The sequence below is a fragment of the Protopterus annectens genome, chromosome 2.part0 (genome assembly GCF_019279795.1).
Source record: "Protopterus annectens isolate FY-2018-M chromosome 2.part0, PAN1.0, whole genome shotgun sequence".
Classification (NCBI taxonomy): Eukaryota; Metazoa; Chordata; order Ceratodontiformes; family Protopteridae; genus Protopterus; species Protopterus annectens.
In genome coordinates this window covers 624,251,111-624,278,291 of record NC_056728.1, presented here as the reverse complement: position 1 = coordinate 624,278,291, position 27,181 = coordinate 624,251,111, and the positions used below count along the sequence as shown (strand labels likewise).

Genomic DNA, 27,181 nt, shown 5'->3' with positions numbered 1-27,181 from the left:
TTCAAAAACAGGTTAAAATGAAGACAGTACATGTAATAATAAGTTGGTGAAAGTCTTTGAGGCAGACATGCATATCCTGCAGGTGAGCTTTTTTGAGTAATGTAGGCTTTTTGCGATTTCCCTTCCTTGTGTTAGGTTTTGTTTTGCACATGCTCAAAAATAGAGACTTAGTTTATTTTGCATGTGTCTTCTTCTGTCTTAAATGTTGATGGGCAGTGTTGCATTATCCATACATCACAATAGTAAAACACATGAAGCAAATAATCCAACAAGAAAATGTCACAGGATACCTTCTCCTTGAAAGGAACCAGACACCAGGCAGAGTAAGGTTATAAGCGCTTTCGTTCCCTTTATTCACACTCAATACAAATGGAACTTCATCAGATACAAAACCTTACACACTTCCCCCCTTTTTTATATACAATTCAATTGCTTAATCACAATCAATTAACTTAAATGAATTAATTAGTTAAATGTGCTCTCAAGTTAAAAACACATTAATATGTTCTTTTTTTAAAAAAAAGAAGTTAAAAAAGCGAATTTACCAAAACATTTATGCAATTAGGAGACAAGATAAAACAAATGTCTTATTCAGACATAGCATAAATTGTAAGGATTTAAAAAAAATTCCTCTTCTGTGTATTGGAAAAGGTAGGTAGACAGGAGAAGGGGGGGGGGTAATTGGCCCTGTTTTTTAGAATACAGGGAAACACACTGGCAGGTGTTGTTGAATGCTACAGCTTTTCCTGGTATTAATGACAGGATTTCTCTAAGGAGCTTGCTTCATTTAAAGGCAGATGAGATTAGATGAAAATGGTTTAAGTGGTTGAATCTAGAAGCAACTAAGTTAGTATAAATATATTTATATATATTTTTTAACAGATGAAATGTTTATTATATATGTGTGTTTTTATAGGAGAATTATTTATGTATTATACATAGTAACGTTTTTGAAAAAGAACATATTAATGTGTTTTTAACTTGAGAGCACATTTAACTAATTAATTCATTTAAGTTAATTGATTGTGATTAAGCAATTGAATTGTATATAAAAAAGAGGGGAAGTGTGTAAGGTTTTGTATCTGATGAAGTTCCGTTTGTATTGAGTGTGAATAAAGGGAACGAAAGCGCTTATAACCTTACTCTGCCGGGTGTCTGGTTCTTTTCAAGGAGAAGGTATCATGTGACATTTTCTTGTTGGATTATCCATACATCACAATGGTTGGTACCATTTCTGTTGCTTCAGTTGCTGATAGATTTTGGTATTTAAATTAATAGAAGGTAATGATTTATTTCTTACTCACTGAAGTTATGTTTTTCTCTGTCCATTTGAAATTTACTTCTCTTATATTACTTTCTCAGAGTACTTTACTAACTTTTACATTTGTAGGGATTTCACTGATGGCTTTGGGATTTGTCCTGAATCTGTAACTTTGATCTACATTTAGTGCAGCCTTTGAAGAATTTCCTTTCTATCAGGGGCGGCCCGTGCTATTGGACTGCCGGACTGCAGCCCCCTCAACTAAAAAGAAATTAAAATAAAAAAGAAAAAAGAAAATTTCAAAATTCGCGGACTATGCGCATGCGCAGTAGCCCAGACTACTGCGAGTCTACTGCGCATGCTCCCGGCAGTCCGGCAGTCCAGGTAGAGAAACAGAGAAGATGTCTGTGCACTTTTAAAGTGCACAGACTCGCTGGGGAAATGCGTCGGGGCCGGACTGCAACACCAGCAGTCAGTCTCTCTCGTCGGGAAGGGTTTGGATCGCGGGAATCTCGCGGGTCTTTGGAGTATTATTGCGCGGGCACATTTGGATTATGTTATGGAGAATGGGCAGCAAGGACAGGTAAGTGTGTTAAGTAGTACTGTTTAGAATAGTAGTAGGGAAGGTTATTTTATTACTGGTGTGTGTATTACTGTTTAGAATGGTAGGGAAGGTTATTTTATTTGTGTGTGTGTGTGTGTGTGTGTGTGTGTGTGTGTGTGTGTGTGTGTGCGTGTGCTCATAGCATCTCTTCATACTTGGTGTGGTAGCTCATATGCTGACAAATGCAAGGAGAAGGAGTGAATGTAATTCTCCCTTTGTACTTGGTTGTGGTAAGAATCTCAAATAGGACTGGGGCCCTGCTAAGAGACCCCACAGTTCAGATGACTTTCTATGTAACCGGGCAGCTCCTCTACCCCCGCCTGTGCAGTGCTGTAATCCGGACCACTGACGTCAGCCCCTAAAGCCCTGTAGCCGAGTAACAGCAGCTCTCTAGTCTCAGTACTAGTTTCTGTATACCCTCTCCGGCACCGCAAGCTAGCAAAGTTTGGGGCACGAACTTTATCAAGCTTACGGTAGTGTGACACATTTCAGCATGGGTAAGCAATTAGTTTTATCCGCTTTCGTATGGGAACTAGTTATATAAATCTGTGTTAATATTTACAGTGATCTCTGAGCGTTTGACAAGTGATGTAAACTTACTTGTTTTCTGCTGTACAGGGCGTCCGCTCAGCACAGATAGATTGTTGGTTTGTTGTTAGTGTCCTAGAAGTGTAAACTTTCTGGAGTTAGAACGTTTTATACTTAATCTGAGGCATGAATACGTTTAAAATTAATTGAAACTGCTGTCAGACTGCTGCTGCTAGGATTCGAGCAATGAAGTTGGGTATCAGTGTGAGCCCCCACCTTTTCCTCAGATGAGAATTGTGTTAAAAATGTTTGCTTCAAACGAATGTACAGCGGGATTGACTCAGACAAAATGATGTGAAAATAAGTGTATGGCATGAAGGATGGATTGAGCAATAAACGGGGCAGGGCAGAATTTTAACAAAGATACGTATGCATACTTGTTTGTCAGTAGGGTGCTTAATATAGGCAGAATTTGCTACAGTATTTGCTATCGATCTGTCACTTATACAACTTTTCAAACACTCAAAACTATGTTGGAAGACAGTTGGGATATCATTTACTTAGTTATAAGAAGTTAACGTGTGGGAGGGTGGCCTAATGGTTAAGGTGTTTGCCTTACAAACACAGGGTGCAGGGTTTGAGTCTCACAAGGGATAATTGGCTAGGCTTAAAATGGCTCGCAAGGGCAGTTAGCTTAGTACTAATCTATGAATCTATGAATAAAAAAAGTAAACTGACAAGTCTTCCCAAACTGAATGATATCACTTGTGATAACTGTGTATGTATCTCTTTTCTGAGATTGTCATTCTCCAAGCATTTGGTTAGTTCCTATATTACACCATTTACTGAGCTGTAAAACAACACTGCTACTTAGAAATAAATTTAAATAAAAACATCACTTTATTTTTTTTAAGTAATACCTTTTAATAGTTTCAGCTGTTGAAAGACTGCTTCTGATTACATAGGTTACCAGGCTTGCCACTTAGAATGCAAAATAAGTATGTCAGTGGGCCAAACTTTTGTAAATTCCTCGTTAAGTTCAGATGCAATGTATTACCTGCTATATATTTTAATGTATTTGTGCTAGAGTATTTGACTTCACATTGTGAAACTTGCAGAGAAGCATTTTCTAAGAACATGAATTTACAGGAGTGAAAATGTCATGTCTTTATGTCTGTCTGTAAGTGGTATGCTCAAAGGTACCAGAAATGCAAATTTACATTTTTTGGAAGCACAAGAACCCTCAAAAGCAACATGTTCTAATAATTAGCTATTCTAGAAACTATTATTTAAATGACAAGATACTGCTGTGTACAGAAAGCAAGACTCATACGAAGCAGATAAAAGCAAAGAATCAATACAGCAAATATCAAAAGATGTCAATGTTAGTAGTCAAGAGTTTTCAGACAAATTGCATTTCTGTGTGCTGTAAAATGGATATTGGAAAGACAAATGGAGAAATTAAGAGGTAACATTCTTGGCAAGATGTGGTTCATAAAGATGTCAGAAATTCTAACTTGGCAGTACCATGGAACTAAACTGATGTGGGATTTTCCATCACCGTTTCTTCCAGTTTATAGCTAAAAGCTCAGCATGCAGTTGCGTAAGTGGTGTTCTGTTAAATAAATGGATGGTAAATTAGATAAAATGTAATATAATTTTAACCCATTGCCATTTCATTGTCTCTGTTTTACTTAGGCTTGCCATTAGTGCTGATTTATAGTAAGACATTTCAAAGAAAATAAGCTAAAATTATTATTTTCAGAAGAGTACTTTTTTAAATAGTATATCAGCGCAATGTTCAGTTTCTGTTTTGTATGATTCTTGCTTTCTGTACACAGCAAGGTTATTATAAATTATAATTAGAACTGCAGTGCAAGGAGAAGTGGTTTGAGTTGAGTGCTTCTGGGTTTGCTTGTACTTGATTTTGACTGGCATTCCAGTAATGTAATTAAAAAGTAATTTATTTTTTCATGCCTCACAACATTTTGTTTCCGAGATATTACGTAAGCTGTCATGCAGCCAATGCATTGAAATATTTTTATTCTTCTACACTTATTTTTGTCTTGATTGGACTCTCATAATGATGGTTTGCCACCCAGGGCAGTGTATTTAATTAAAGTTAGTTTTTGTGGTTTTGAGCATAGCTCCTCCCCTTTCTGGTTGGCCACACCCCTCCCCCTTGACCCCACCCATTCAGCTGGCTCCTGCAGCCCCCCTTTGATTTGATGTCACCAGCCGCCACTGCTTTCTATAAATTTTTATTGAGGGCCAAATCTATGTTCTGCATCAGGTAGGTATAACCAGATATATGTAATAAGCTGTTTCCCATTCTACTCAACTCTAACAGTCATTTCCTTCTATATTGGGCACTGTGGGCTTCAGATGTTTGTGCAATTTTCATTGTATAAGTCAAAGTCTAGGACAACAGATGTCTCTGAACACCGAAGTTCAGATTTAAGGTAAATGCTGCACTTTATTCTTACCTATGCATTATGAAGGAAGAGATTATTTTTAATACTTTATGACCACTGTTAGGTCTTCTGTTTTTTCATTTACATGGCAATATTACTTTTCCAGATTTGCAATACGCTAGTGATAGTCTATTGATGAATCTTTTTAATATTGATTTGCTTATTTGCTATTTGTTTTCTCCTCTATTATAATGGTTCTGTAGTGCATACTGAAGTTCTGTAGACTATAATGTCATACTTCTGATGATGGTATGGAATAGGAGCCTGTATCTATTAGTTTTTATCAATGTAATGTCTTAGATTTGTTTTTCTGTGTAAAGATTTGTGGATCCCAACTTCTCATGCACGAGACTAGGTTACAACCCAGAAAGTGTAGATAATAATAAGTTGCACAGACTGCTTGATACAGACAAGTATTTCTTCCTGCAAGTGGACATTTTAGTAATGTAGGCTTTTTGAGATTTCCCTTCCTTCTGAGGTATCATATTGCACATGCTTAAACAGCAAAACAGGAAGTTAAGTATCAAGTGGCTGTGCTCTTTGAAAACTAGAAGCTTGTCTGTCCATAACCCAGGACAGGATTGAGGTGAGAAGTAAGTAAATAAATTTCCTGGGAATGCCATAATCTTATTTATGTTTTCCATCCCCATCGGATCAATACATGTGTTCATTTAGTTCCCCCTCATGTGTGAACCCTAAATTATCCAGGTCTATGTTTGGCTACCGAATTTTAAAAAAGTGAACTGCAGAACACTGAAAAGTAAACAACAAACGGGACACTCAGTGAACTGAAAAATCAGCAAAAAAAACCCCAACATCGAATGGGCATAGTTGGCCACTATAACACTAAGAACCACCCAAGATGGGCTGCTATGCCCTCACACCACCCCCTAACTATATATACACACTATGATATCACACTACAGTGGGGAAAAGGAAAAATGTAAAAGGTTTCCCTTCACTTACCTTGCATATTGTGGTACTTCCTAGTTATTGGCCAACTATGGCCATTCAATGTAGTTTTTTATGCTAGTTTAGTTCACTGATTGTCCTGTTTGCTCTTTTCCATTCAGTGTTTCATGGTTCACTGTTTTTCAAATTTGGTAGCCGGACATAGACCCAAATTATCCAATACCTTTTCCAAAAAAAAAAACAGTATTCCAGTCCCCCTGCTATTATCATCCCCTGTTGCAAAGTGACCCAGTCTGTAAGCAGCTTCCTCACCACTTCCACCGGTGGTACCTGCAAAAAGGTATACATTCAATGCTGTAAGAAAAAACATTCAAAAATGCTTGACCATTGCATACCTTCCTTCCTTGTCCAGTAGGAAGTCACTATATTAGAAAGGAGTCCCTTTTTTGTAACTAGAACAGCTACCCCCTGTTTATGACCTCCATGACGATATGAGGCTTTGGCAGCTGGGAAATAGCTTAACCTATTTAATGTTCCAATCCAGTGAGATGAGACTTCTGCAATAATATCAATGAGGGTGACAATTGCCTAAGAACTACAAAAATCCTTGACCTTTTTAATGGGGTCACTAAACCATTAGCATTCCAAGTAAGAATATTATCCATCATTTTTTTTTGCAAAGCAACCCCCATGCTCATCTTGGTACCATTAAAATGGTCTGGGTCACTCTTTCTAGCACCTTGCAAATTTTTATTTATTTATCATTTCTTTATTTTTAATTTGTTTACCAGGTAGGTCAGTTGACCCTTTTCAGCCACGACCTGGGTAGAGAGATATAAAATTTACAGTAAGATAAGACCAAACAAGATAGGTTATATGATATAAGATGAAAGAGACAAAAATAAACACAGATAACATGCTAAGGAAACATTACAAATACGGTAGAAAGTGATATATGTATAAATTAATACATAACCGTTATTAATATGTACAGAGTTATACCATTGTATAAGCTTATGAATTCAGCACTGTCTTTTAACCTGTATCACAAAAGCATGAGCATGTGGTTTCCTCAAAGAGCGTGTCTTTTAATGTGTTTTCAAGTTCTTCTACAATACTGTTGCACTTAACATCATTAGATGTGTGATTCAGCAGTGCAAACATTGCTCTAGAGAAGGTTTTCTCTCCTGTGCTTGAATCTGGGTCTGGAAAGAATAAACAAGTTCACTTGGCTGTTTCTAAGTGAATAATTTTGGTCTCTTAGGTGTAGTTTTCATTTGAAAGGAGGACAGTATCCTGTTTTAAGAATTTTATAAATCAATGTTCTTAGAAGGAAAGTATCTGCATTTGTTATTGGGAGCTGGTGCATTGCCTGAAGTATTTTACAATGTTGTTATCTTTAGTCAGTTAAGAGTGCAAATGTACGGACTGTAGTTTTTAACAGCTACAGATGGAGTACATAAAGTATCTGCATTTGGTACTGGGGGACGGTGTATTGCCTGACGTATTTTACAGTGTTGTTTTCTTTAGTCAGTTAAGAATGCAAGTTTACATCTTTAATTCTGTGGACTGCAGCTGTTGACAGTTACAGGTGGAGTGCATACTGAGTCATGGTAGGGCATATTCTGGTTTTGGAAATAGAATATTAGTAGCTATAGATTTACAGGAAACAAGGGATAGTAAGTGGGACATTCTGTAGCATAGTTTTAATTATGAAAGAACTTTGGCAGTAATTTTGTCTGTGTAATTACTGAGGCTGAATAGAGGATCCAGTGTTAAGCCTAGGTATGTCTGCTTTTCTGCATTGGAAATAGTATTGCCTTTAATGTCTTTAACTATTAGTTCTGGTAATGAATTAAGTTTCTTTATGCTAGAAAAAACACACATTAGTCTTGGCCAGGATAACTACTGGTCTGTTTTCTTGAATCCAAACAAAGAAGTTGGACAATTTTAATTGCTGGTTTGCTTGGATGGATTGATGAGCTGTGTTTGCATCTTTGGCACGCATGTCATCTGCGTACATAGCAATATTAAGGTGTGGAAGGTATAAAGTGAGGTCATTGATAAAAGGGAAGGAAAACAGTGGACCTAAGACTGAGTTTTGGGAACACCTGTATTAATAGTGTCAATCCCTGAGAAGCTATTATTATAGCATGTTTGGAATATCCTGCCTTTAAGGTATAATACCAGGTTACTGTATTATTACCAGCTTTTAATTTTTTGAGTTTCTGCAGATGAAGACAGTGGTTAACAGCTTCAGAAGTTCTAGTTAGGTCCTGCCACAATAAGTCTCTTTGATGCTGCTGTATATATTACCAGTAGCTGACAGTAGGACAGTCATGGTGCTAAAAGAGTTCCTGGGTCTATGCTGTTGATCACAAAGGAGGCCATAGTCATTAATATGTTTGAAGAGTTATTTGTACAGTATATTTAAAAAAAAACTTTGTTAGGGATGGCAAACTGGATATGGGTAGGTGTCGTCTGAGCTGAGAGGATGATTGTACATCTGCAAGTAGTATGATTGTAAAATCCAAATAGTAAAAGAAAAACACAGAAACACGGCCAATATCATAAAACTGACACAAAACTTTAATACATAAAGGTAAGCCCTTTCACATAACTAATTGTGCTTCTTCAGACCATAAAAACTACTAAAAAAACAGTATTAATTATACAAGCATCATCACATAATTAATACAAAACCGCCTATCAAAAACATCAACTAATTAAGTATGGTGCATTCATTTAAAGAGACTACTTTCCTTTAAAACAGGCTTAATAGAGGTACATCCTTTAATACCTGGATACCTCTCAGCTTGTAAGTCGACAATCCAGAACAATTCTCAATTTTCTGTGTAGTTCTTGATGTCACCACCACAAGCACTGGGTGTAATGGTTTCTATAACCCTGAAACCAAAAATATGTTCCCTCCTTAGCGGTACACAATGTTTCGCTAAAGCATTACGTGTATCTGATCTATTAATACAATATTGATGCTCCCTCGTACATTCCATAAATGACCTATTCGTTTTACCTACATAAAAACAGCTGCAAGTCCTGCAGTCTCCTTTGAGACAGCTGTTTGCCTTTGTCTTAGCTATGGTGCTTTTGCCTACATAAAAACAGCTGCAAGTCCTGCAGTCTCCTTAGAGACAGCTGTTTGCCTTTGTCTTAGGTATGCTGCTTTGGCATTATTAGTTGCTAATCTAGTTGATTTTCTAAGTGTTAAGTATTCTAGGTTAGATTGTTGTTATTGGAGACCTTTTTCCAAATTTTCCATGCTGAGCTCCTTTGCTTTATTTCTTACTTTGTATTATTTTAAGCCATGGATATGTTTGACCACCAAGCCTTCTTCTGCTGGTAGTGAAAAGGGTTTCTTGGTCGGGCAAAGAATATTAGCAAATAATTATAGGGCATTTATAGGATCTTATAGGATATAAAAGTGAGACTACTCCATTGCTAGAAAATAATTATTGAGTAAATGAATTTTATTCTGAGGAAAGGGTCAAACAATTAGTTGGTGTGTCTCTTTTTTGGTTTTGAAACACCAGTAAGGAGATAATAGGGGAGTGATAACTTATGGTGCATGTTTATTTATTTCATATATGTCACTTTCACTTCAGCAGTTCCACTATTTGATATGCACACCCATATGCTCTCAATAAAAAAAAAATAGTAGGGTGTAAACCTTTTGTTAGTAACTTCTTCACATTTTTGTCCAGTCTGTAGGGTTCTTCTACTTCTACTACTTAATTAAAATTCACAAGTGAATTTTCTATCTACGTTTGTACCAGGAATAAGTTTAGTTTTCAGATTTAAGCTTTAAACAGACTTTAACTAAAATATTTCATTTGAACATTCTGCTCCTAATGTATACTTTGAACATTCTGTATCCATAACAAGTAAAGTGGATGAACCGAACCATAGCCAGCAACAAAGTAATAAAAAGAACTTTGTTTAATGGTAAGCACTTTCACAGCAAGTAATGCCACTTCATCAGACACTCAAACACTGCAATACCATGCATTTAAACAACAAACAACCAATAAAATCATTTGTTCAGTTACATATGGAAATAAAACAATTTCACATTTAAAGGTACATAGAACTTAAAACAGACTGCTCATCTGAACAGTCCCCTTGCCTGTAAAACTGGTTTTATAGACATTTTATCATTAATTCCTTTGCCCTTGGTGGCTCTCATCCTGATAATACATTCTAATTCTGCTGTCTCAGTTTTATTTCTTATATCTCCCCCTCTTTCATTACCGGGGACTGTTTGTATTACCATGAACTTAAAACTATGTGCATGATCATATAAGGCTACATATTTAGCTAAAGCATTAGACTCAGCCCCTCTAAATATATCATATATATATATATATGTGAAGTTGTTAATCTCGTCGATTATTCTCACTCATGGGTTGGAGCCGATCCTCGGCTCCGACATGGCTGATAGCAAGCTCAAGGTTTGCCAGTAGCTCGAGACCAGCCCCTTATCCCACCATGCACTGCTAGAATTACCTCAGATCTAGTTTGCCGTGGCAAGAGAGATCTCAGTGATCCAGATAGCTCGGACCATTTTAGAAACAGAATTAACAGCAAGTTTTTAAAAAGTTTATTTTTGATATATTTATGTAGTGTGTGTTAGTTCCATTATTTTTAGATAGTTTAGACAGTTTAGATAGTTTAAATTGTTTTAAATTAGGGACTTGTTGGCTTTTTAGTTTGTGTGGGACTATAGCCCTTTTTCCTACTATTAATCCCTTTAGTAGTTAGGTTTTTTTTCTGTGGGACTCTTAGTCCCATATTTGTATTATATTTTTATTTATATATATATATATATATATATATATATATATATATATATATATATATATATATATATATATATATATATATATATATATATATATATATATATATATATATATATATTACTGTTGTAGATAGTGCCCGGGTTGGGTTTAGTTGTTTGTGAATCTATTTACTGTTTATTCTCTCAGTATGTCAGAGGATAGGGAGAAATCCCATCCCAAATCGGGTTTTAAAAATGCCCAGATTGTGGGCAGAAAATATTCATCACTGACGGACATATTCAATGTGTCTACTGCTTGGGGGCCAAGCACCTCCAAGACACCTGTAGCATTTGTCACTCCTTCTCTTCAAAAGTCCTCTTGGTGAGAAGGAGGAAACTTATAGACAGAGGATTGCTACTGCAATATTTTTCAGAGGTTTTGAATAGCCATGAAGATGCTAGTATGTCTTCCAAATCTTCAAAATCCAAGTCTTCAGATAAGGTATCCAAAAACGCTAAAATTTCAGAAGGAGGGTCATCGGTTCCACAGTCATTGGAGCCGAGTGTACCTTTTATTTGGAGCCAGCTCTCAGTATTGGAGCCGGTCTCCGAAGTTCCTTCTTCACCTCTGCTCCAGTTGGCACCTTCGGTGCATACAGCTAAGTCTTCAGTCAGCCTTTTGGATTTCGACATGGATCAGCTAGTGCAGAAGCTTTTACAGGCACCAGGACTTGCCAAATTGTTGTCGGCCCCGACCAGCTTGTCGGTGCTGAAGACCATGGAACCAAACTTGTCTACTTCTCCTCCGAGCTGTACTGGACTCTCGGAGCCGAGGGAAGTCGAACCGATGGTGGTCGGACCCTTGGAGCCGATATCCACTCCGGGGTTATCGGCTCCATATACTTGGATGTCCTCGGCGCTGACCGAGGGCTCTAGGAGCCAACGCTCTCCAGTCGGGTCTGGGGAGGATAGTCACACCGACTTGTCGGTGCCGACTCTCTCTCTCGGGGCTTCGGTTCGGATTAGCTCGGCTCCTACCTTAGGCTCAGAGCCCAGGGTTTAGGTGTGGGAGGATCAGACGGTACTCTCGGGTCCGTCCACTCCTCCTCGTCAGAGCTATGGTTCCTTCGATGCTATGAGGAGAGTTTTGTCTCCAAAGACAACATCAGCATTGGTTCAGCTTTCCCTCTCCCCTCAAGCTCCTGTGTCTACTTCTGCATCTACCGACCCCTCTAAGCGTAGAGACCCTGAGCCTCAAGTACCGCCACAGGGTGTCCCCTGCTCTTCTGAGACCTCCCCAGACCCCCCCACTGAGGAGGTGCCCAGAAAGAGACTATGCAAGAGGAGGCACTTAGACTCCCCACAGGAGTCTTTGACATCTGACACGGACTTAGATGAGTCATAAGGGTCCCCTCGGTCCCCCTCTGAGGATATCTCTTTTGCAGAGATACTAGAGATCCTTAGTCAGAGGGGCGACTGGCAGTCCAAAACCCTTACTGAGGATGAGTCTGTGCTCTTGAAGGCTTTTGGGTCTCAACCTTCCACTTCTTGAGTATCTCTGCCTTATGACGAGCTCATGGATCTGATCTCTCGTAAGGCGTGAGAGTCACCGGAGGCCATGGAACCTGTCCCTTGTAGGCCCAATAAATTCATATCTGCCCCAGTCGATAAACCTTTTTTGACAAAAGGAGTACCTGTGGATGCCATGGTGGTGGCTGCAGCCACCAAAAAGGAAGTATCTGAGACATCCCCTTCTATCCATCCCCTAACAGAGATTCTAGGGTTATGGATAGATATGGGAAACGCATGTTTAGTTCATGACTTTTTCTCTGTGATCACTGAACTACTTGACCCATTTTACAAGACTACAGAGAGAGCTCCTGAAAGAGCTAGGAGATACTCTCCAACGTACAATAGCGGCAGGAGTGGCCGACAAAGTCAAAGCCCAGCTTGCTACCTTTAACTCAGTAGTGAACTCGTCCATGCGTCTCATATCTTATGCAGCTGATGGTTCAAGTTGAGCCACTAGTCGGGCATTGCTCTTCGCAGACAAGCCTGGATGCATCTCTGTTCCTTTGCAGAACCCTTCAAGTCTTCCTTCATTAATACCCCATTTGATGGCGCATCACTGTTTGGGCCCAAAGTAAAGGAAACTTTAACCAGGTGTGAACAGGAAGGCAAGACTTTATCTGCCGTTGGGGTCTGCTTTTCCACTCCTACTAGGCCCTACCCCAAGGGCCCTAGAAAGATGTGGTTCTGAAAAACTCAAGCAGCCTTTCACGACACACGTGGTGAAACCCCCTCTAGAGGCAGAGGTGGGGGTTATAATGGAAGACACCGCCCCCGTGGCAGAGGGGGTCTGCAGCAACAGGGTGACAGGGGTCAGTTCTCCAGTTAGTCCTACCAGTGCTCCTGAAAGGGGGCCTGACTCATCGGCTCTGGAGGCAGTCGGGGGTCACTTGTCTTTGTACACAGAAGCCTGGATAAACATAACATCGGATACTTGGGTACAGAGCATCATTTCCAGAGGATATTTCATACCGTTCTTTACCCCTCCCATTCCTATCAAAAAAATCCCAGATGTTTCACCCAGTCTCAGGGAACAAGCAATCATAGAGGTCCACAGATTGCTAGAAAAAAGAGTCATCCAACCAGTCCCAGCAGACCAAGTCAGATTCAGAACTTACTCAAGATTCCTTTTGGTACCAAAGAAAACAGGGGACTGGAGACCTATCTTAGACCTCAACAGACTCAACAAGTTCATAAAGAAAGAGAAGTTTCAAACGGTCATGCTTCAGTCCATTCTTCCCTTTTTAGGGAAAGGAGATTGGATGTGCTCCATAGATCTCAAGGACGCGCATAAATATGGACAGACGCTCCAGAGATCATCTGCGCTTCCGGCTGGGAGCCAATCATTACCAGTTTTGAGCCCTGCCATTTGGTCTCACTACAGCCCTCAGAGTGTTCACCAAATGCATGGGAGTGGTCACGGCTCACCTGAGGGGTCTAGGATTCCAGATGTTTCCATACTTAGATGATTGGCTCCTCACCGCTACCACCAGGCATCAATTGACTCAGGCAACACAATACACTCTGACACTCTGCCATCAATTAGGCATTATGATCAACTTCGAAAAGTCTGCCTTATTGCCATCTCAGCATACCGTTTTTATAGGAGCAGAGTTACCTCAACCACCACTCTACGTCTCCCTATCGAAAGAGTCTCTCTTCTTTGCCAAAATGTCAGCTCACTGGTGTCAAAGAACAAAGCTACAGCAGTGGAGGTATTGAAAGTACTAGATTTGATGGCAGCAGCAATCCTGGCTATACCACTTGCAAGGATGCATATGCAAATCCTTCAATGGCTTCTCTTCACTCAGTGGTCTTACCAGAAACTACCAATGCACCACATGATTCTTATCATGGATTCTTGCAGGAGAGACCTTCAGTGGTGGTTGACGTCTCTTCATGTTACAGTAGGGAGACCCTTTGTCACCCCCCAGTAGCCACTGTGACCACGGATGCTTCCCTGATAGGTTGGGGGGGCATTTTCAGGGAAAGACTGCCCAAGGCACATGGACAGATCAAGAATCACATCTGCACATCAATGTTCTAGAGTTGAGAGTGGTACTTCTGGCGTTGCAGTACTTTCAGGACTCTATCCCTCTAGGGAGTATTGCAATTCAGACGGACAACATGTCAGTAGTCTGGTACTTGAACAAGTGTGGCAGAACCAAGTCTTACCCCATTTGTCAAGAAGCCCTCAGGGTTTAGCAATGGACTGTGTCATCCCAGCGTTTCTGTTAGCAATGCATATCCCGGGGAAATCCAACGTCATAGCGGACAAAAGCAGGGCAATATAACTCCCTCATGAGTAGTCTCTCAATCAACAGGTTGCGGAGTTGATTTTCTGCAAATGGGGCCAGCCTTGCTGCGACCTTTTTGCCAGCCACATCAATTCAAAATGCAGAAGCTACTTTGCCCTAATACCACCTCCCGGTCATCCCCCGAGAGATGCACTTTCACACGATTGGCCCCCGGGCCTCTTTTATGCATTTCCACCCTTCCCATTAATACCCAGATTTCTACAGAAAGCAAAATCGTTGGGAAGGAAGGAAGATTATACTCATAGCCCCCTACTGGCCTTGACAGATTTGGTTTCCGTTTCTCCACCATCATCTGTTGGAGGATCTGTGGATCCTGGACCCAGTTCCGGACCTTCTGATGCACCCGTCAGGGGACCTTTATCCTTCTCTATAGTCCCTGAAACTGACTGCTTGGCTAATCCACTTCCCCTAATTGCCAGGCTTCATTCAATTTCAGAAGATACAAGACAGATTCTCTTGTCCTCTCACAAGCCATCTACCAGGAAATTATATGGCAGCAAATGAAAAAGGTTTTCAATTTGGGCCAACGCGCAGAACATTGACCCTTTTCGAGCTCCGCTATCTTTGATTTTGGATTTTTTGACAAAAATTTTTAAGGAAGGGGCAGCAGCTGCTAGAGTTAGAGTTCACTTAGCTGCTATCTCAAATTTTCACCTTGGTCTTGATGGCTCAAATATTATGAGCCATAAATCATCCAAAACCTTCCTTAAAGGCGTTCTTCATATGAGACCTACGATCAAGATTCCCTTTTCTCCCTGGAATTTAAACCTTATGCTATCTCAACTTATTCTTCCTCCCTTTGAACCAGCTTTTTCTTGTGATTTAAAATTCTTATTGTGGAAAACAATTTTTCTTGTGTACATTACGTCTGCCCGCAGAGTGTCAGAACTTCAAGCATTATCCATCAGACCACCCTACATGATCTTCCATGCTGATAGAGTATCTCTCAGAATGAACCCCTCGTTTTTACCTAAAGTCTGTTCTGAGTCAAACATTAATCAGGTCATTGAACTACCAGTGTTCTTCCCCAACCACTCTAACAACTTAGAATAATATGCTACACAAATTTGATGTTCACAGACAGCTCAGATTTTATCTTGACAGAACTAAGGATTTTAGGAAATCAGATCAACTTTTTGTAGCCTTCTCAGAAGCAGGAAAAGGCAATCCAGTGGCCAGACCTCTCAACCGTTCCGAATTACTCGTTTTTTACCGAGTTTTGGGGTCCAAATGAAGGGGTGCCACGATTCCCGAGTGGCACCCCTTCAGTTCCGATTTATTTTAACTTTTTTTTAATCCTTTTTAAACCTTTTTAAAACTTTCGCGCTGTCGGCGCTGACGTCATCACGTGCGTGATGACGTCAGCACCGTCAGGCTACCAGCCAGTCGGAATTGAGCTCAAGGAGCTCGCATCATCATTTCCGGCTGGCTGGATTTGAATTACAAGCTGGCGCGGTAAGAAACGTTTTCTGTGCAGGCACTAGTCTGCCAGGCAGAAACTTTTGTTTTTGTGCTACGTACAGTTATTTCAAGCCGCCGCCAGGGACCCAGGAAAGCAGCAGAGAAACATCAGGACAGGATGACCGAGAAGTGAGAACTGGGGCAGAGAAATGAGAGAAGAGAATGCAACCAGCCGAGAAACATCAGGGCAGGCAAACCGACGACGAGCGAGAACAGGTCTGTGATAAATAAATGCAAGTACAAATGGAAGCAGTAATGTCAATGCCCTTTGTAGGAAATGCAGGTTGTTGTAGGCTGTGCAAGGTCAGATTAATTTTCTTGAATAGAAAGGCAACTTTCCCTTTTAAAGTGGAAGTGTAGAACTTCGATGCCTATGTATTAAATTTATCAGCATCATGGAAAGTAAAATTGTTTAACGTTCAGAGTGTTTTAGTCTTCAGATGAGAGCCTAAGATGAGCTTAAAGTATCTTCTGATGCCTAGATTTGAGGCTTTGACTATTTCAGCCATTCTTGTATTGGTCTCTTCGAAGAGCTGGTACTAAGTTGCTATGACAGACGCATTACAACTTTTATAAGGCTTTAAGTCATTACAAATGAGGGATACTGCAAACTGTTTCATTTATGAATGATTCTGTACTTAAATAGAGCTCTATTGCACGTATCAAAATGTGCTATAATGTAATTATTCATTATAAATAGAATCTTGAGTCAAAAAAAGTAAATAGATCTGTAATTTGTGTTGCAAATACAAGTTTGAAACCTTAAGTATGAAGTCATCTCATATTTGTCACATGTTAAACTGCCTAGTCCTCTCCATGTGTAGGATTGGAAGTTACCTTATTTTGAAATCTTAAATTGCTCTGATTCAGTTTGATTATTTTTTGTATTATTGAAGTTCTTTGTGTGATATGATGGGCACAGTATACTCAGCCGGATAGTACCTGTTATTACTGGTATCTTAAATCTGAGTTGGTCTCATAATAAGTTGCATACTGAACAGTTTGACACTTTTTGGATTGAGGCTGCAGCAATAATTATAGTATCTTTACTAGTATTAAGGTTGTCAGCATATTCACAGTATCATTAAATGTATTAATTGTGATAATTCAGTTTTTGTTCATTAATCCAGTACATGTCCTGACCTGAATTGTCTCCATTAATTGTATAGTTGGGTACTGCTGCACTTTCTTAAATACAGTGAAACACTTAAGTAAGTGTATGTGGGTGTGTGTGTGAGTAGACCTTTATGATGGAAATGTTCTGAATTGGGCAGTTTTGTCATTATTGGTTCATGCATAGGTTTCATTGCCTACTGAAAAAATGTTCAAACACATTTAAAATGTGCTATTATATACAAGGAATATAATTTACTAAAGTCAGTAAGATGTATCAAAACACATTTATATTTCTTGTTTTGTGTGCAAGTGGCTAATAATTTGAAAACAGCCTAAAGGTAATCTTTATCCACCACTGGCCAGATCCATTATCTTTGGATGTGGTGTAGGTTTCAATGTTATTTTAATGAATGAGAGTTTCAAGGGCAGAGAAGTTTTAATGCCAATTCTAGATGTGTATTGGTGTTTGTGCATTGTGCTATGTAAAAATAAAATCCAAATCACTGCAGGAGTAAAACAGTATGCACACATTGGTGTTTATGGTAAATGGGGTGAAATAGCCAGGTAATGGGACACTGGAATGGCTGCAGGGGGCCTCTGGTGTCATATTTAGGTTGTCTGCTCTTCAGTTTGCAAAAGTCGGTATCCCATAATTCCATTGGAGTGGGTGGGATTACATAATTATATATGCAAATTTTATGTTAAACAGCGTACAGATTTGTACCTATTTTTCATGGGCCTTGTCCAGATTTTTGATGTTTCCAGGTTGAGAGGTATGCCAGTGGCTAAAACAACCTTATCTAAATGGTTATCCGATTGTATATCCTTTGTTTATGAAAATGTGAACATGCCTTTAATGCACAAACTAAAAGCTCATTGTACCAGAGCTGGCTCTACCTCTTCTGCTTTTCAAGCTAAATTGCCCCTTTACGATATTTGCGCTGCTGCCACTTGGTCTAACCCTCATATCTTTATCTCACATTACAAAGTAGATAAGGCTTCTAGGGACAGGTCTTCCTTTGGTTCCACTGTACTGAAGAACGTACTTCCATGAGCCACCCAGGGTTGAGGGTGCTAGGGAAGCTACCCATCAGTGAGAATAAACGGTGAGATTTAACAACTTCACATATAGAAGTTATGTACTTACCATAACGTTCCATGTGAGTTGTTTATCTCGCCTTTATTCTCACGTCCCTCCCTCCTTTCCCCTCCTGGCTGACTGTTGACTTAGAGGCTAGTGCCATCCTGGTTATTCAATATTTCTCTTTCCCTTTGGGTACTCTTCTTCATAGATATATATAAGAGAGTATGTATAAGTTGTATATATGTGTGTATATATATATATATATATATATATATATATATATATATATATATATATATATATATATACATAGACTATTATATGCAGCAAACAAGATCTGAGGTAATTCTAGCAGTGCATGGTGTAATAAGGGGCTGGCCTCAAGCTACTGGCAAACCTTGAGCTTGCTATCGGCCGTGTCGGAGCCAAGGATCGGCTCCAACCCATCAGTGAGAATAAAGGCGAGATAAACAATTCACAAGGAACGTTATGGTAAGTACATAACTTCTATATATGCTCCCTCATGCAGTAGTTCAGCATCTGATTAGCTTTCCCTATATAGATGGAAAAACATATCTTACAGATCGCCTCTTAGTAGACGATATGAGGCAGAGAATAGCTGGTGTTTTGGGAGTCTGTCCATGTAGGACATGTGTTTAAGGCCTAGGATCCTCTTTGTGAGGTACTTTTGTGGCCTTTCCAGTTGTTGCATGTGTCTAATGAGGTACATGCCAAATGGGGAATTATACTTGATGATTGGCCTAATGAGAGAAGAGTAGAGAGATATTGTGACTTCTTTCTTCCTGGATGCAAAACCCTTGGTAATGAGATGTGCCACATAGAAGGACTTTCTGACCACAGTGGCAATGTGGTGGTCGAAGGAGAGGTTGCTGTCAACCTGTGTCCCCAGATCTCTTATAATATCTCTTCAGTAATGCACATATACTCTGTACCTGCTGAATGGTCTTATCAAGAATGTGCATCTGTATGTGAGGAATAAGAGTCTGTTGAAGTCTCATTGTTTGAATTACAGAGATAAAAATACTTACACCTCAAAACATTTGTGGTTTAGCATCTCCAAGTTGTTTCTCTATTCTCCACTTCAGTCTTTATGGAGTTTGAATAAGTTAAGGTTATAAAAATCCATCTCCCTCATATCCTGCTCTGCATTTCTCTTGTAGGTCAACACATACTTTCTTGTGTAGTGGTTAAAATATTAATGGATGTGTATTTTTTGTCTTTGATCTATTTGTCCCATGATCTTTTGATGACTGATGTCTTAACTCCTCTGTGGGGGGAATATATATATATATATATATATATATATATATATATATATATATATATATAGATAGATAGATAGATTAATGAAATTGTAAGCAGAAATTTCCCCGTCTTACCTGAAAAAATTCCATAGTATATTTTCATCTTTGCCATCCCTTGATATATTTCTCAGGATGTAGACTAATTTAGAAATAAGACTTTTTTATTGACATCTTTCTATACTAATTAGACAAGTCATTAAAACACACAATTAATAAATTAATTAACCAAATGTCATTACAAGATAATTATGTCAAATTAAGACATTTTCTACAGGAAAATCTGCAAGTGCTTGCTGAAGACCAAAATAATAGATATACTCCAAAGCAAAACTGTAGAGATATACACAAGGTAAGGCCATACTAAAAAAAGACCTTCATCAAAACAATGTCATGCATAACCTTAACAAGCAAAAACAATCACTGGGGAACAAATAGCAGTTTTTCGTCAGGTTGTGGACACTGAAAAGTCATTTATGAGTGGTAAGCTGTCACAGAGGCAGAGTATCTTCCTGTACCAAAGGTGAATTAACTTTGAATAATGATATGAGTGATAGTAGTCAGCCTGGGAGGAAGGTGTCAAACTCATAACTCCCAAACCAGAAAAGGTTACACTGCAGCATTCACTAAAGAAGGGGTATGGTATTTGAAACTTTACTTCAGGATAGCTATTATGTTATAGACCAACCAATACATGTAGTTTTAGATTTCCATCAGAAAAGAAAGGTACATACCCTTGTAAAAGATGCAAGGCATTTCCTTTTATAAATGCTTTAAATAAATTTTCACATCCAAGTACACATAAGGATTATTTTTATAAAGGATATGCTACATGCACTACTAAAAATGTGATATATATTGTTAATGCAACCATTGTATTAGTTTTTATGTAGGCAAAATGAACCAGATATTTAAACAACGAATTTTACATCAATATGCTATATGCAACAGTTTAGAACACAATGCTTTGTTTCAACATGTAACACCTTACTCTGATCATAGAAAAGCTCATAGCTTTTCCTTCATGGTTATAGACACCATCAACAGTAACATTAGGGGTGGAGATTTACAAAATGCCACTGAGTTAAGGGAAGCATATTGGATTGCAGAACTATGTGCAAATGATCTGCCAGGTTTAAATGCTTGTATTCCTTTAAAACCTATGCTGAAAGCTCAAAGACTGTGATCTGGTTATGTTAAACATATTTATGACGTTTTACACAATTTTTATGTATTATGGTTGTGTCCTTTATATGCTTTCATATTTTATATATATTTTAGTATGTATTTTCAGATATGCATAATTTAATTTGTATTGAGAATGTGTTATGATGTATCAGGAAATGACATCTGCTGTTTTGTGATTCACCAGGAAATTGCATGGGCCATTTGAGTTCTGCTGATTGGCCTATGACCTTTTAAAATAAGTATATATAGTTATATGCATGTCAGTTAATGGTACGATCTGATGAAGGAAATTGTTTTCTGAAAGCACTTATCCTGTTACTAATAGATTATTTTATGCTTTTTGTCATGGTGGCCCTGCTGCTGTTTATTTGGATAGCTGAGAATGTTTACAAGCTTACATTTATCCCAAATACTCAGTGGGCCGGATTCACGAAACCTCCGTGTAAGAGTTAATATGTCTTAGATGGAGGCTGCAGTCTAACTGTATGATGTCAGCATGCCATGCATATTCATGAGGGCATGCTGAATCATACCCTAGGCTAACACGGTCCGTGTAGGAAAGTAGGGGGCGTGTCCGAATGCCGAGTTCTGCAAAGGGACATGCCTCCAGAAGAGTCAGAGTCCTGAAAGTAAACACCCAAGAGTGAGTCCGCAGAAATGTCAAGGAACACAACACCACACATGCCCTCACAGACTATTAACCCAACTGTAATGTAAAACGTAAAAATAGCAGTTTAATTTTTGTTTTTTATAATTTCCAAAATGTTTGCCCGCAGTTGCGCTCATTTGCACGGGTATGCCCTCCGCTCAGCCACAGTTAGCAGACATTGAAAAACATATAAGATCTAAATATGCAAATTAAGCCAAGTAGCAATAGCGTAGCAGTAGAGACGTTGGCCAAAGAGGAGGTAGTCACGGTTCGAGCCCCCACAACATCATTTTCCATTTTTATTTAAATAAGCATGAAACAATCCCCTGATATATATATATATATATATATATATATATATATAAAACTATAATTTAAGTAAAATGTAATGAAATGGGCCATGTATTTTTGAAGAAATCCAACATAATAAAATATAAAAAAAGGATCATAATTGCCCATAGCTTAGCAAGGCTTTAGCAAGCTGAATATGGGTGCCCATAGGTGAGCAGCACTTTAACAAGCTTAATATAAGTGCCCATAGGTGAGCAGCGCTTTAACAAGCTTAATATGACTGCTCGCAGGTGAGCAGCAGTTTAACAAGTTTAATATGAGTGCCCGGAGTTGAGCAGTGTTTTAACACGCTTAAAATGAGTGCCTGTAGTTCAGCAGTGCTTCACCCAGCATAATATGAGTGTTCATAGCTAAATAACGTGTTACCCAGCATAAGCCGTTTGCGCGAAGCTGCGCAGCTCGCCAACCAGCTTATCGTCGGGCAACATTGGGCAAGCTGTATCAAAGCCGTCTTTACACAGACACACCTCCTAGCCTGTCTAGACAGTAGTAAAATAAAAAAAAGCAATATCCAGGGTCGAACCTGGGATACTATGCACCATAGTCAAAGTACTGAACCACTAAGCCATGACAGTTGTACTGAGAAATGCAGTATTAGCATATATATATAGGAACGAATGGAAATGGAAGCATGATAAAGCAGGTTTTTTTAAGCTGATAAATATCCAAAATGGCCAATCACAGATAAGTGCGGGAAAACCGGCATATATAAGCCCCATAGGCGGGAATACACAGCATAACTAATTGTGGTACCCATTTGCAGTCAGGATGGCAGGTGCAGGAGGGGGAAGTCACTTTAGAGCACAAAGATGGGGTGTTGAGGAGTCGAAATTTATGGTTTGGCTCCTAGTCCATGATCATGAAGCACAACTCATGCAGGGCCAGGTTCACTGGGGTGCGTACAAGGCAGAGGCATGGAGCCGGTTGGCACATGATCTCACCAGTGCCACAGGTATTCCGAGGACTGGTGAACAGGTCCGTCACCACCATGCAGACCTGAAGCGACAGAAGGAGGACCAACTGAACCGTTGGATCCAGGAGGCCCGCCAAATGCCCAACGCCCCACTACTGAGTAAGTATCCATGTAATTAAGTATGTAAGAAATTCTATCCTAGCCTATAGTATGGAGATGTATGTTCCAATATTGCTTCCTTTATATTACAGCTGTAGGTGTTCGTTTCGTGACTCAGCGAGCCTATGCTGATAGGCTGCTGAGGTTGCGCCACCAGGCCGGTTAGTAATTATTTAGCTGGTATTGTCATAGAATATAAGTGAGACAGATTGGAAAAGAGTTCAGTGTTGTAACCCACTAATAAAGGTCAAATAAGCCTAGAAGAAAGATTCTGCTAGTATTGTAAGATTAGATAAGTGATGTAGCCTGGAAAAGAGTGTAATGCAATCCAGTAATAAAGATTAAACAAGTCTCAAATAGAGTTTTTACCTGTATTGTAAGCTGCAGCCAGAAAATGAGTGGTAATCAATCAACAAAGGATAGACAAGTGTCAAATACATCCTTGTAAATTCTGCCATATGAAATACGTGAGTCAGCTGGAAAGGGTTGTTGTAAACCAGTAATAAATGTTAATAAAGCCTAGAATTAAGTACCACTCGGAAATGTAAATATAAAATAATTGAGAGAGTGTGAGAAAGACAGTTTGAAGCTACCAAGAAAGCTGTAATAAGTCTGGAATAAATGTATACTGCAGTCACTGCATAATGAAATGAATGAGACAACCACAACCAAAGAGTGAAATGTCTTTAATAAAGTACAGAACCTGGACTGTGTCTGTCCCCCAATTTGGATATGTTGCTGTACCCTTGCATGGTTGTATGAAATGCTGAACATCCACAGTTGCCTGGACCCATATAAATCAAATATAGCAGGATGCTGTACCTGAACACAGCCAGATATGAACATATATGAATAAAAATGGAATGTATATTAATGTAGCAGTAACATCCCTATCACCGACATTCCTAAGGTTACATACAGGAAACTGTACTAATACCTGTAGGGGATATATATATCTGCATCTACTAGGAATGTACAGTATATGTATAGGTAGTTTTAGTTGTTAATGTCAAATTTCTCCACCTTACCCTATTTTCACAAATGATGCCATTCCACACCAAACTGAGTATGTGTATTCACAATTAATTCCCATGGACATTTGTCCTGTTGGTTCATACATATCTGCATGTATGTTGATGCATGTGCCCTGTTCACATATCCAAACCTGATGGCCTGTTGCCACCAATCAACCCTGCATGCTGTTGGAATGTGCACTGTTGTTCTAAATATGCATGTGTTATGCTTGCTGCTCAATGTTCGGAATTCATGGGTGTTTGGTTAATGGGAATACTGATGCATGCTGTTACAACTAATTTTGAATGGTGTTGTTTGTTACTAACCCAAAATGCCATAAAATACTGCTAAACATAGGACAACAGGGAAGGCGGGTTCCAGCGGACCCACCTCTTCCACCTCAGCTGGCGAGTGCACCTGGCACCAATGCCCAGGCTAGGACCTTCTCCTCTGGTGGCCCTGTGCCACCTTCGAGTGGAAGCACTGCAGGGGATGGGGCTCGTCCCCCCTCTGCAAGTGTGGCCAGAGGAGAGCCTCCACTCACCCTCCATAGGGTCCGGTCTGTGGTGCATAGTGAGATCAGACGTTCTGTGACTGATCCCCTACATCAGCTTGAAGCGAGGGTGGCGCAACTCACGGGTGTGCCTGCCCATCCTATCCAGCCCCCAGCACAGCTCCAGCCTGGGCTGTGAAGGCGCAGTGGTAACTGCCTATGGGTGGGGATTTCAGTTCCACTGTTGCCATCTGTTGGCTCATGGGCTTGCGATATCCAAACATCCGTCCCTGTCATTTGTGTTTACCCCCCACATGTGTCATACTTCATCCCTGTATGCGTCTTGTTTGTCTTGTTAACCTCCCCAACCGACCTCCCCAAATATACCTACTTCCTGTACCTCACATTCCACTCTCACCTGAAAAAAAAAATAAAAAAAGGGCACTCTGTTGCCACAAAAAAATTACGCCCCATACATAGCTGCCCAATTTGCACACATGTCCACTGGACATGTAAACTGATAATTCTAATTGGCAGCACAACATATTTTGTTGTCCTCACCCCTCTCTCAGGGGTGGAAGGTTTCAAATTTCACACCAAATTTCACACATATGCACAGCTGTTGCTGATAAAGAAATGGGCAGCTATGGGCCTTCCTCTACATCCTTCCTGCACATCCCAAGCTTGTTTTCAAACTGTCCTACCCTCTTTGTGCCCCCTTTTCACCACTTTCCTATCTCCCCATTTTCTTTTCTTTAAAAGAAATTAGTGCGGATGTTAGCGGGAGTAAGCACTTTTTAAGCAGTAGTCAGCGGGTGTGCGCTTGTGTGCGCTTAGCTAAGCGAGTGTGCGCATGTGTAAGCATCGCGCAAACCAGCGCAAACCCACTTACAACTGCTTAAAAGTGCCTTAGTCACTCTGCATGACAAGGCCTGTAGTCTGCTCATCAGCAAAATAAAATACCTCTGTCAGTCATCACTGAGCCACGGCAGATATGCAAGAACTTGGTGCTGAAAGAAATATATCATGAAATACAAGGAGTGAATGTAAAGGGAATATAGGAAGGCCATTACACAAAGCTTGTTCCCTGAATCCTTACTGGCAATTCTTGTGGAATTGCATTACATTAGTGTGATAAGAGAAACAGCCATGCTAGGAAGTAATAATGTTACAGTAGCACCTTACAAACCCCACACAGTATCAGAGCAGGATAAACACTGCCATATTTGAATAGGTATGAGGCCAGACTTCCCAACTGTGACTGATTTACAGGGATGTCCCTGATTTGCAAAAAAATGTTACCTGTGTCCCACTGACTCCCTGTGAAATGTACTAACAGTAGGCAGAAAGGTGGGTTATCCCACATATGGTGACTGGCAATAAGTTAAAGTAGACACTACTTGCATGTCAGAAATGGTGTAGTAATACATATACTCAAAATACCCCACAGTCACAACTGCAGAATATCTGAAATATATCACAGGTGTATCCCACTGATATGTACCTTTCCCTGAGGCTGTTCAAATATATACCTGAGAGTATCTGAGGCCTGCAAGTGTCAGAAATACACAGGCATATCAGCCTGTCTGCTGTTACACACTCTGCAAATAGCTATAGAATTACTCCCACAAGCATGCCCTTAAGTAGGAGCACAACACAGAAATATCAAAGGATGTCGCCATCTAACAAACTAATGACAGTATAGCAGTTTACAAGCACTGCATGTGCCTGATATTCATAATTGTTAGTAAAAAATACAAGGCCCTAGTACTGCTCAGCAGCAAAATAAAATACCCTTGTAAGTGTTAAACCCCAGACCTTGGGCTCACCAGACTGCATGCAGTGCCACCAAGCCACAGCAAACATATAAGAACTTACTGCTGAAATAGATATATCATGCATTACAAGGAGTGAATGTAAATGGAAAATAGGAAAGCCATAGCAACACATTCCAGTAAAGACAAATATCAGGCCTTCAAGGAGTGAATGTAAAGGGAAAATAGTGAAGCCATAGGAACACATTGCAAGAACTACTGTTGTATACCAGTTAATCCACAACTCCCACAGGAAAGTACATACTCCCATGTAAACAGTGTTAGCATTAGCAGGTGTGAGTTAACATACACACTGAGAAGAGTGAACTGGAAAAATCAACAGTCAGGTTTCAGTACAACATGCATTTCAGTGGCTACAACACAGCCTTAGATATGAGAGACATACCAACCTTCTGAATGACACAACAGTGTCCACAGCAAACCAGCATGGTCCCAACTTTGCAGAACTGAAAGGCCTACGCCTACCTAACCTAACATTTTATAGCAGTGTCCTGAAATCACAGTGAGAACTGCAATTACCACACAGCAGGCTGCAGGCAATTAGTAAATGCTGGCCACCAACTGGTGCAGAGGCCATCACATGCACATGTGCAGATACCTACAAAAGCAGCCTGTACTGCCAGTCCACACATGCAATAATATCATTGCAGCAACTTGAGGGAGAGAGAGACAGACAGACAGAGAGACAGAGAGACAGACCAAAATAAAACAAAAAAAAAAAAAGAAAAACCAAGCCAGCCAGCCATCCAGCCAGCCATCCAGGCATCCAGGCAGCCAGCCATCCAGCCACCCAGGCAGCCACCCAGGCATCCAGGCAGCCATCCATCCAGCCACCCAGGCAGCCATCCAGGCAGCCATCCAGCCAGCCATCCAGGCAGCCAGCCAGCCATCCAGTCATCCAGCCAGCCAGCCTGCCAACCAGCCAGCCAGCAAGCTAGCAAGCCAGCAATCAAAAAAAAAAACTGTCAGAGACAAAGGTAATGTAAACTACATAATATAATAATCTACATACTGTGAACCCTCCATATGTGTTAGCAGACTGTACCTATATGTATATGAAGATGTGCATAGGGCAAGGGACATACTGCAACTGTTAGTGAAGGCTGGACATACATATGTAGTTGAAGGTTGC

At 39.8% G+C, this 27,181-nt stretch overlaps 1 long non-coding RNA gene across 1 annotated transcript; it reads left to right on the top strand.

Annotated features, from left to right (window-relative positions):
* Positions 1–2,293: 2,293 nt before the first annotated feature.
* On the top strand, positions 2,294–27,181 carry LOC122793728. Its single transcript, XR_006363521.1, has 3 exons — positions 2,294–2,362; positions 19,012–19,017; positions 27,171–27,181. It is a non-coding gene; the product is annotated as an uncharacterized LOC122793728 (long non-coding RNA).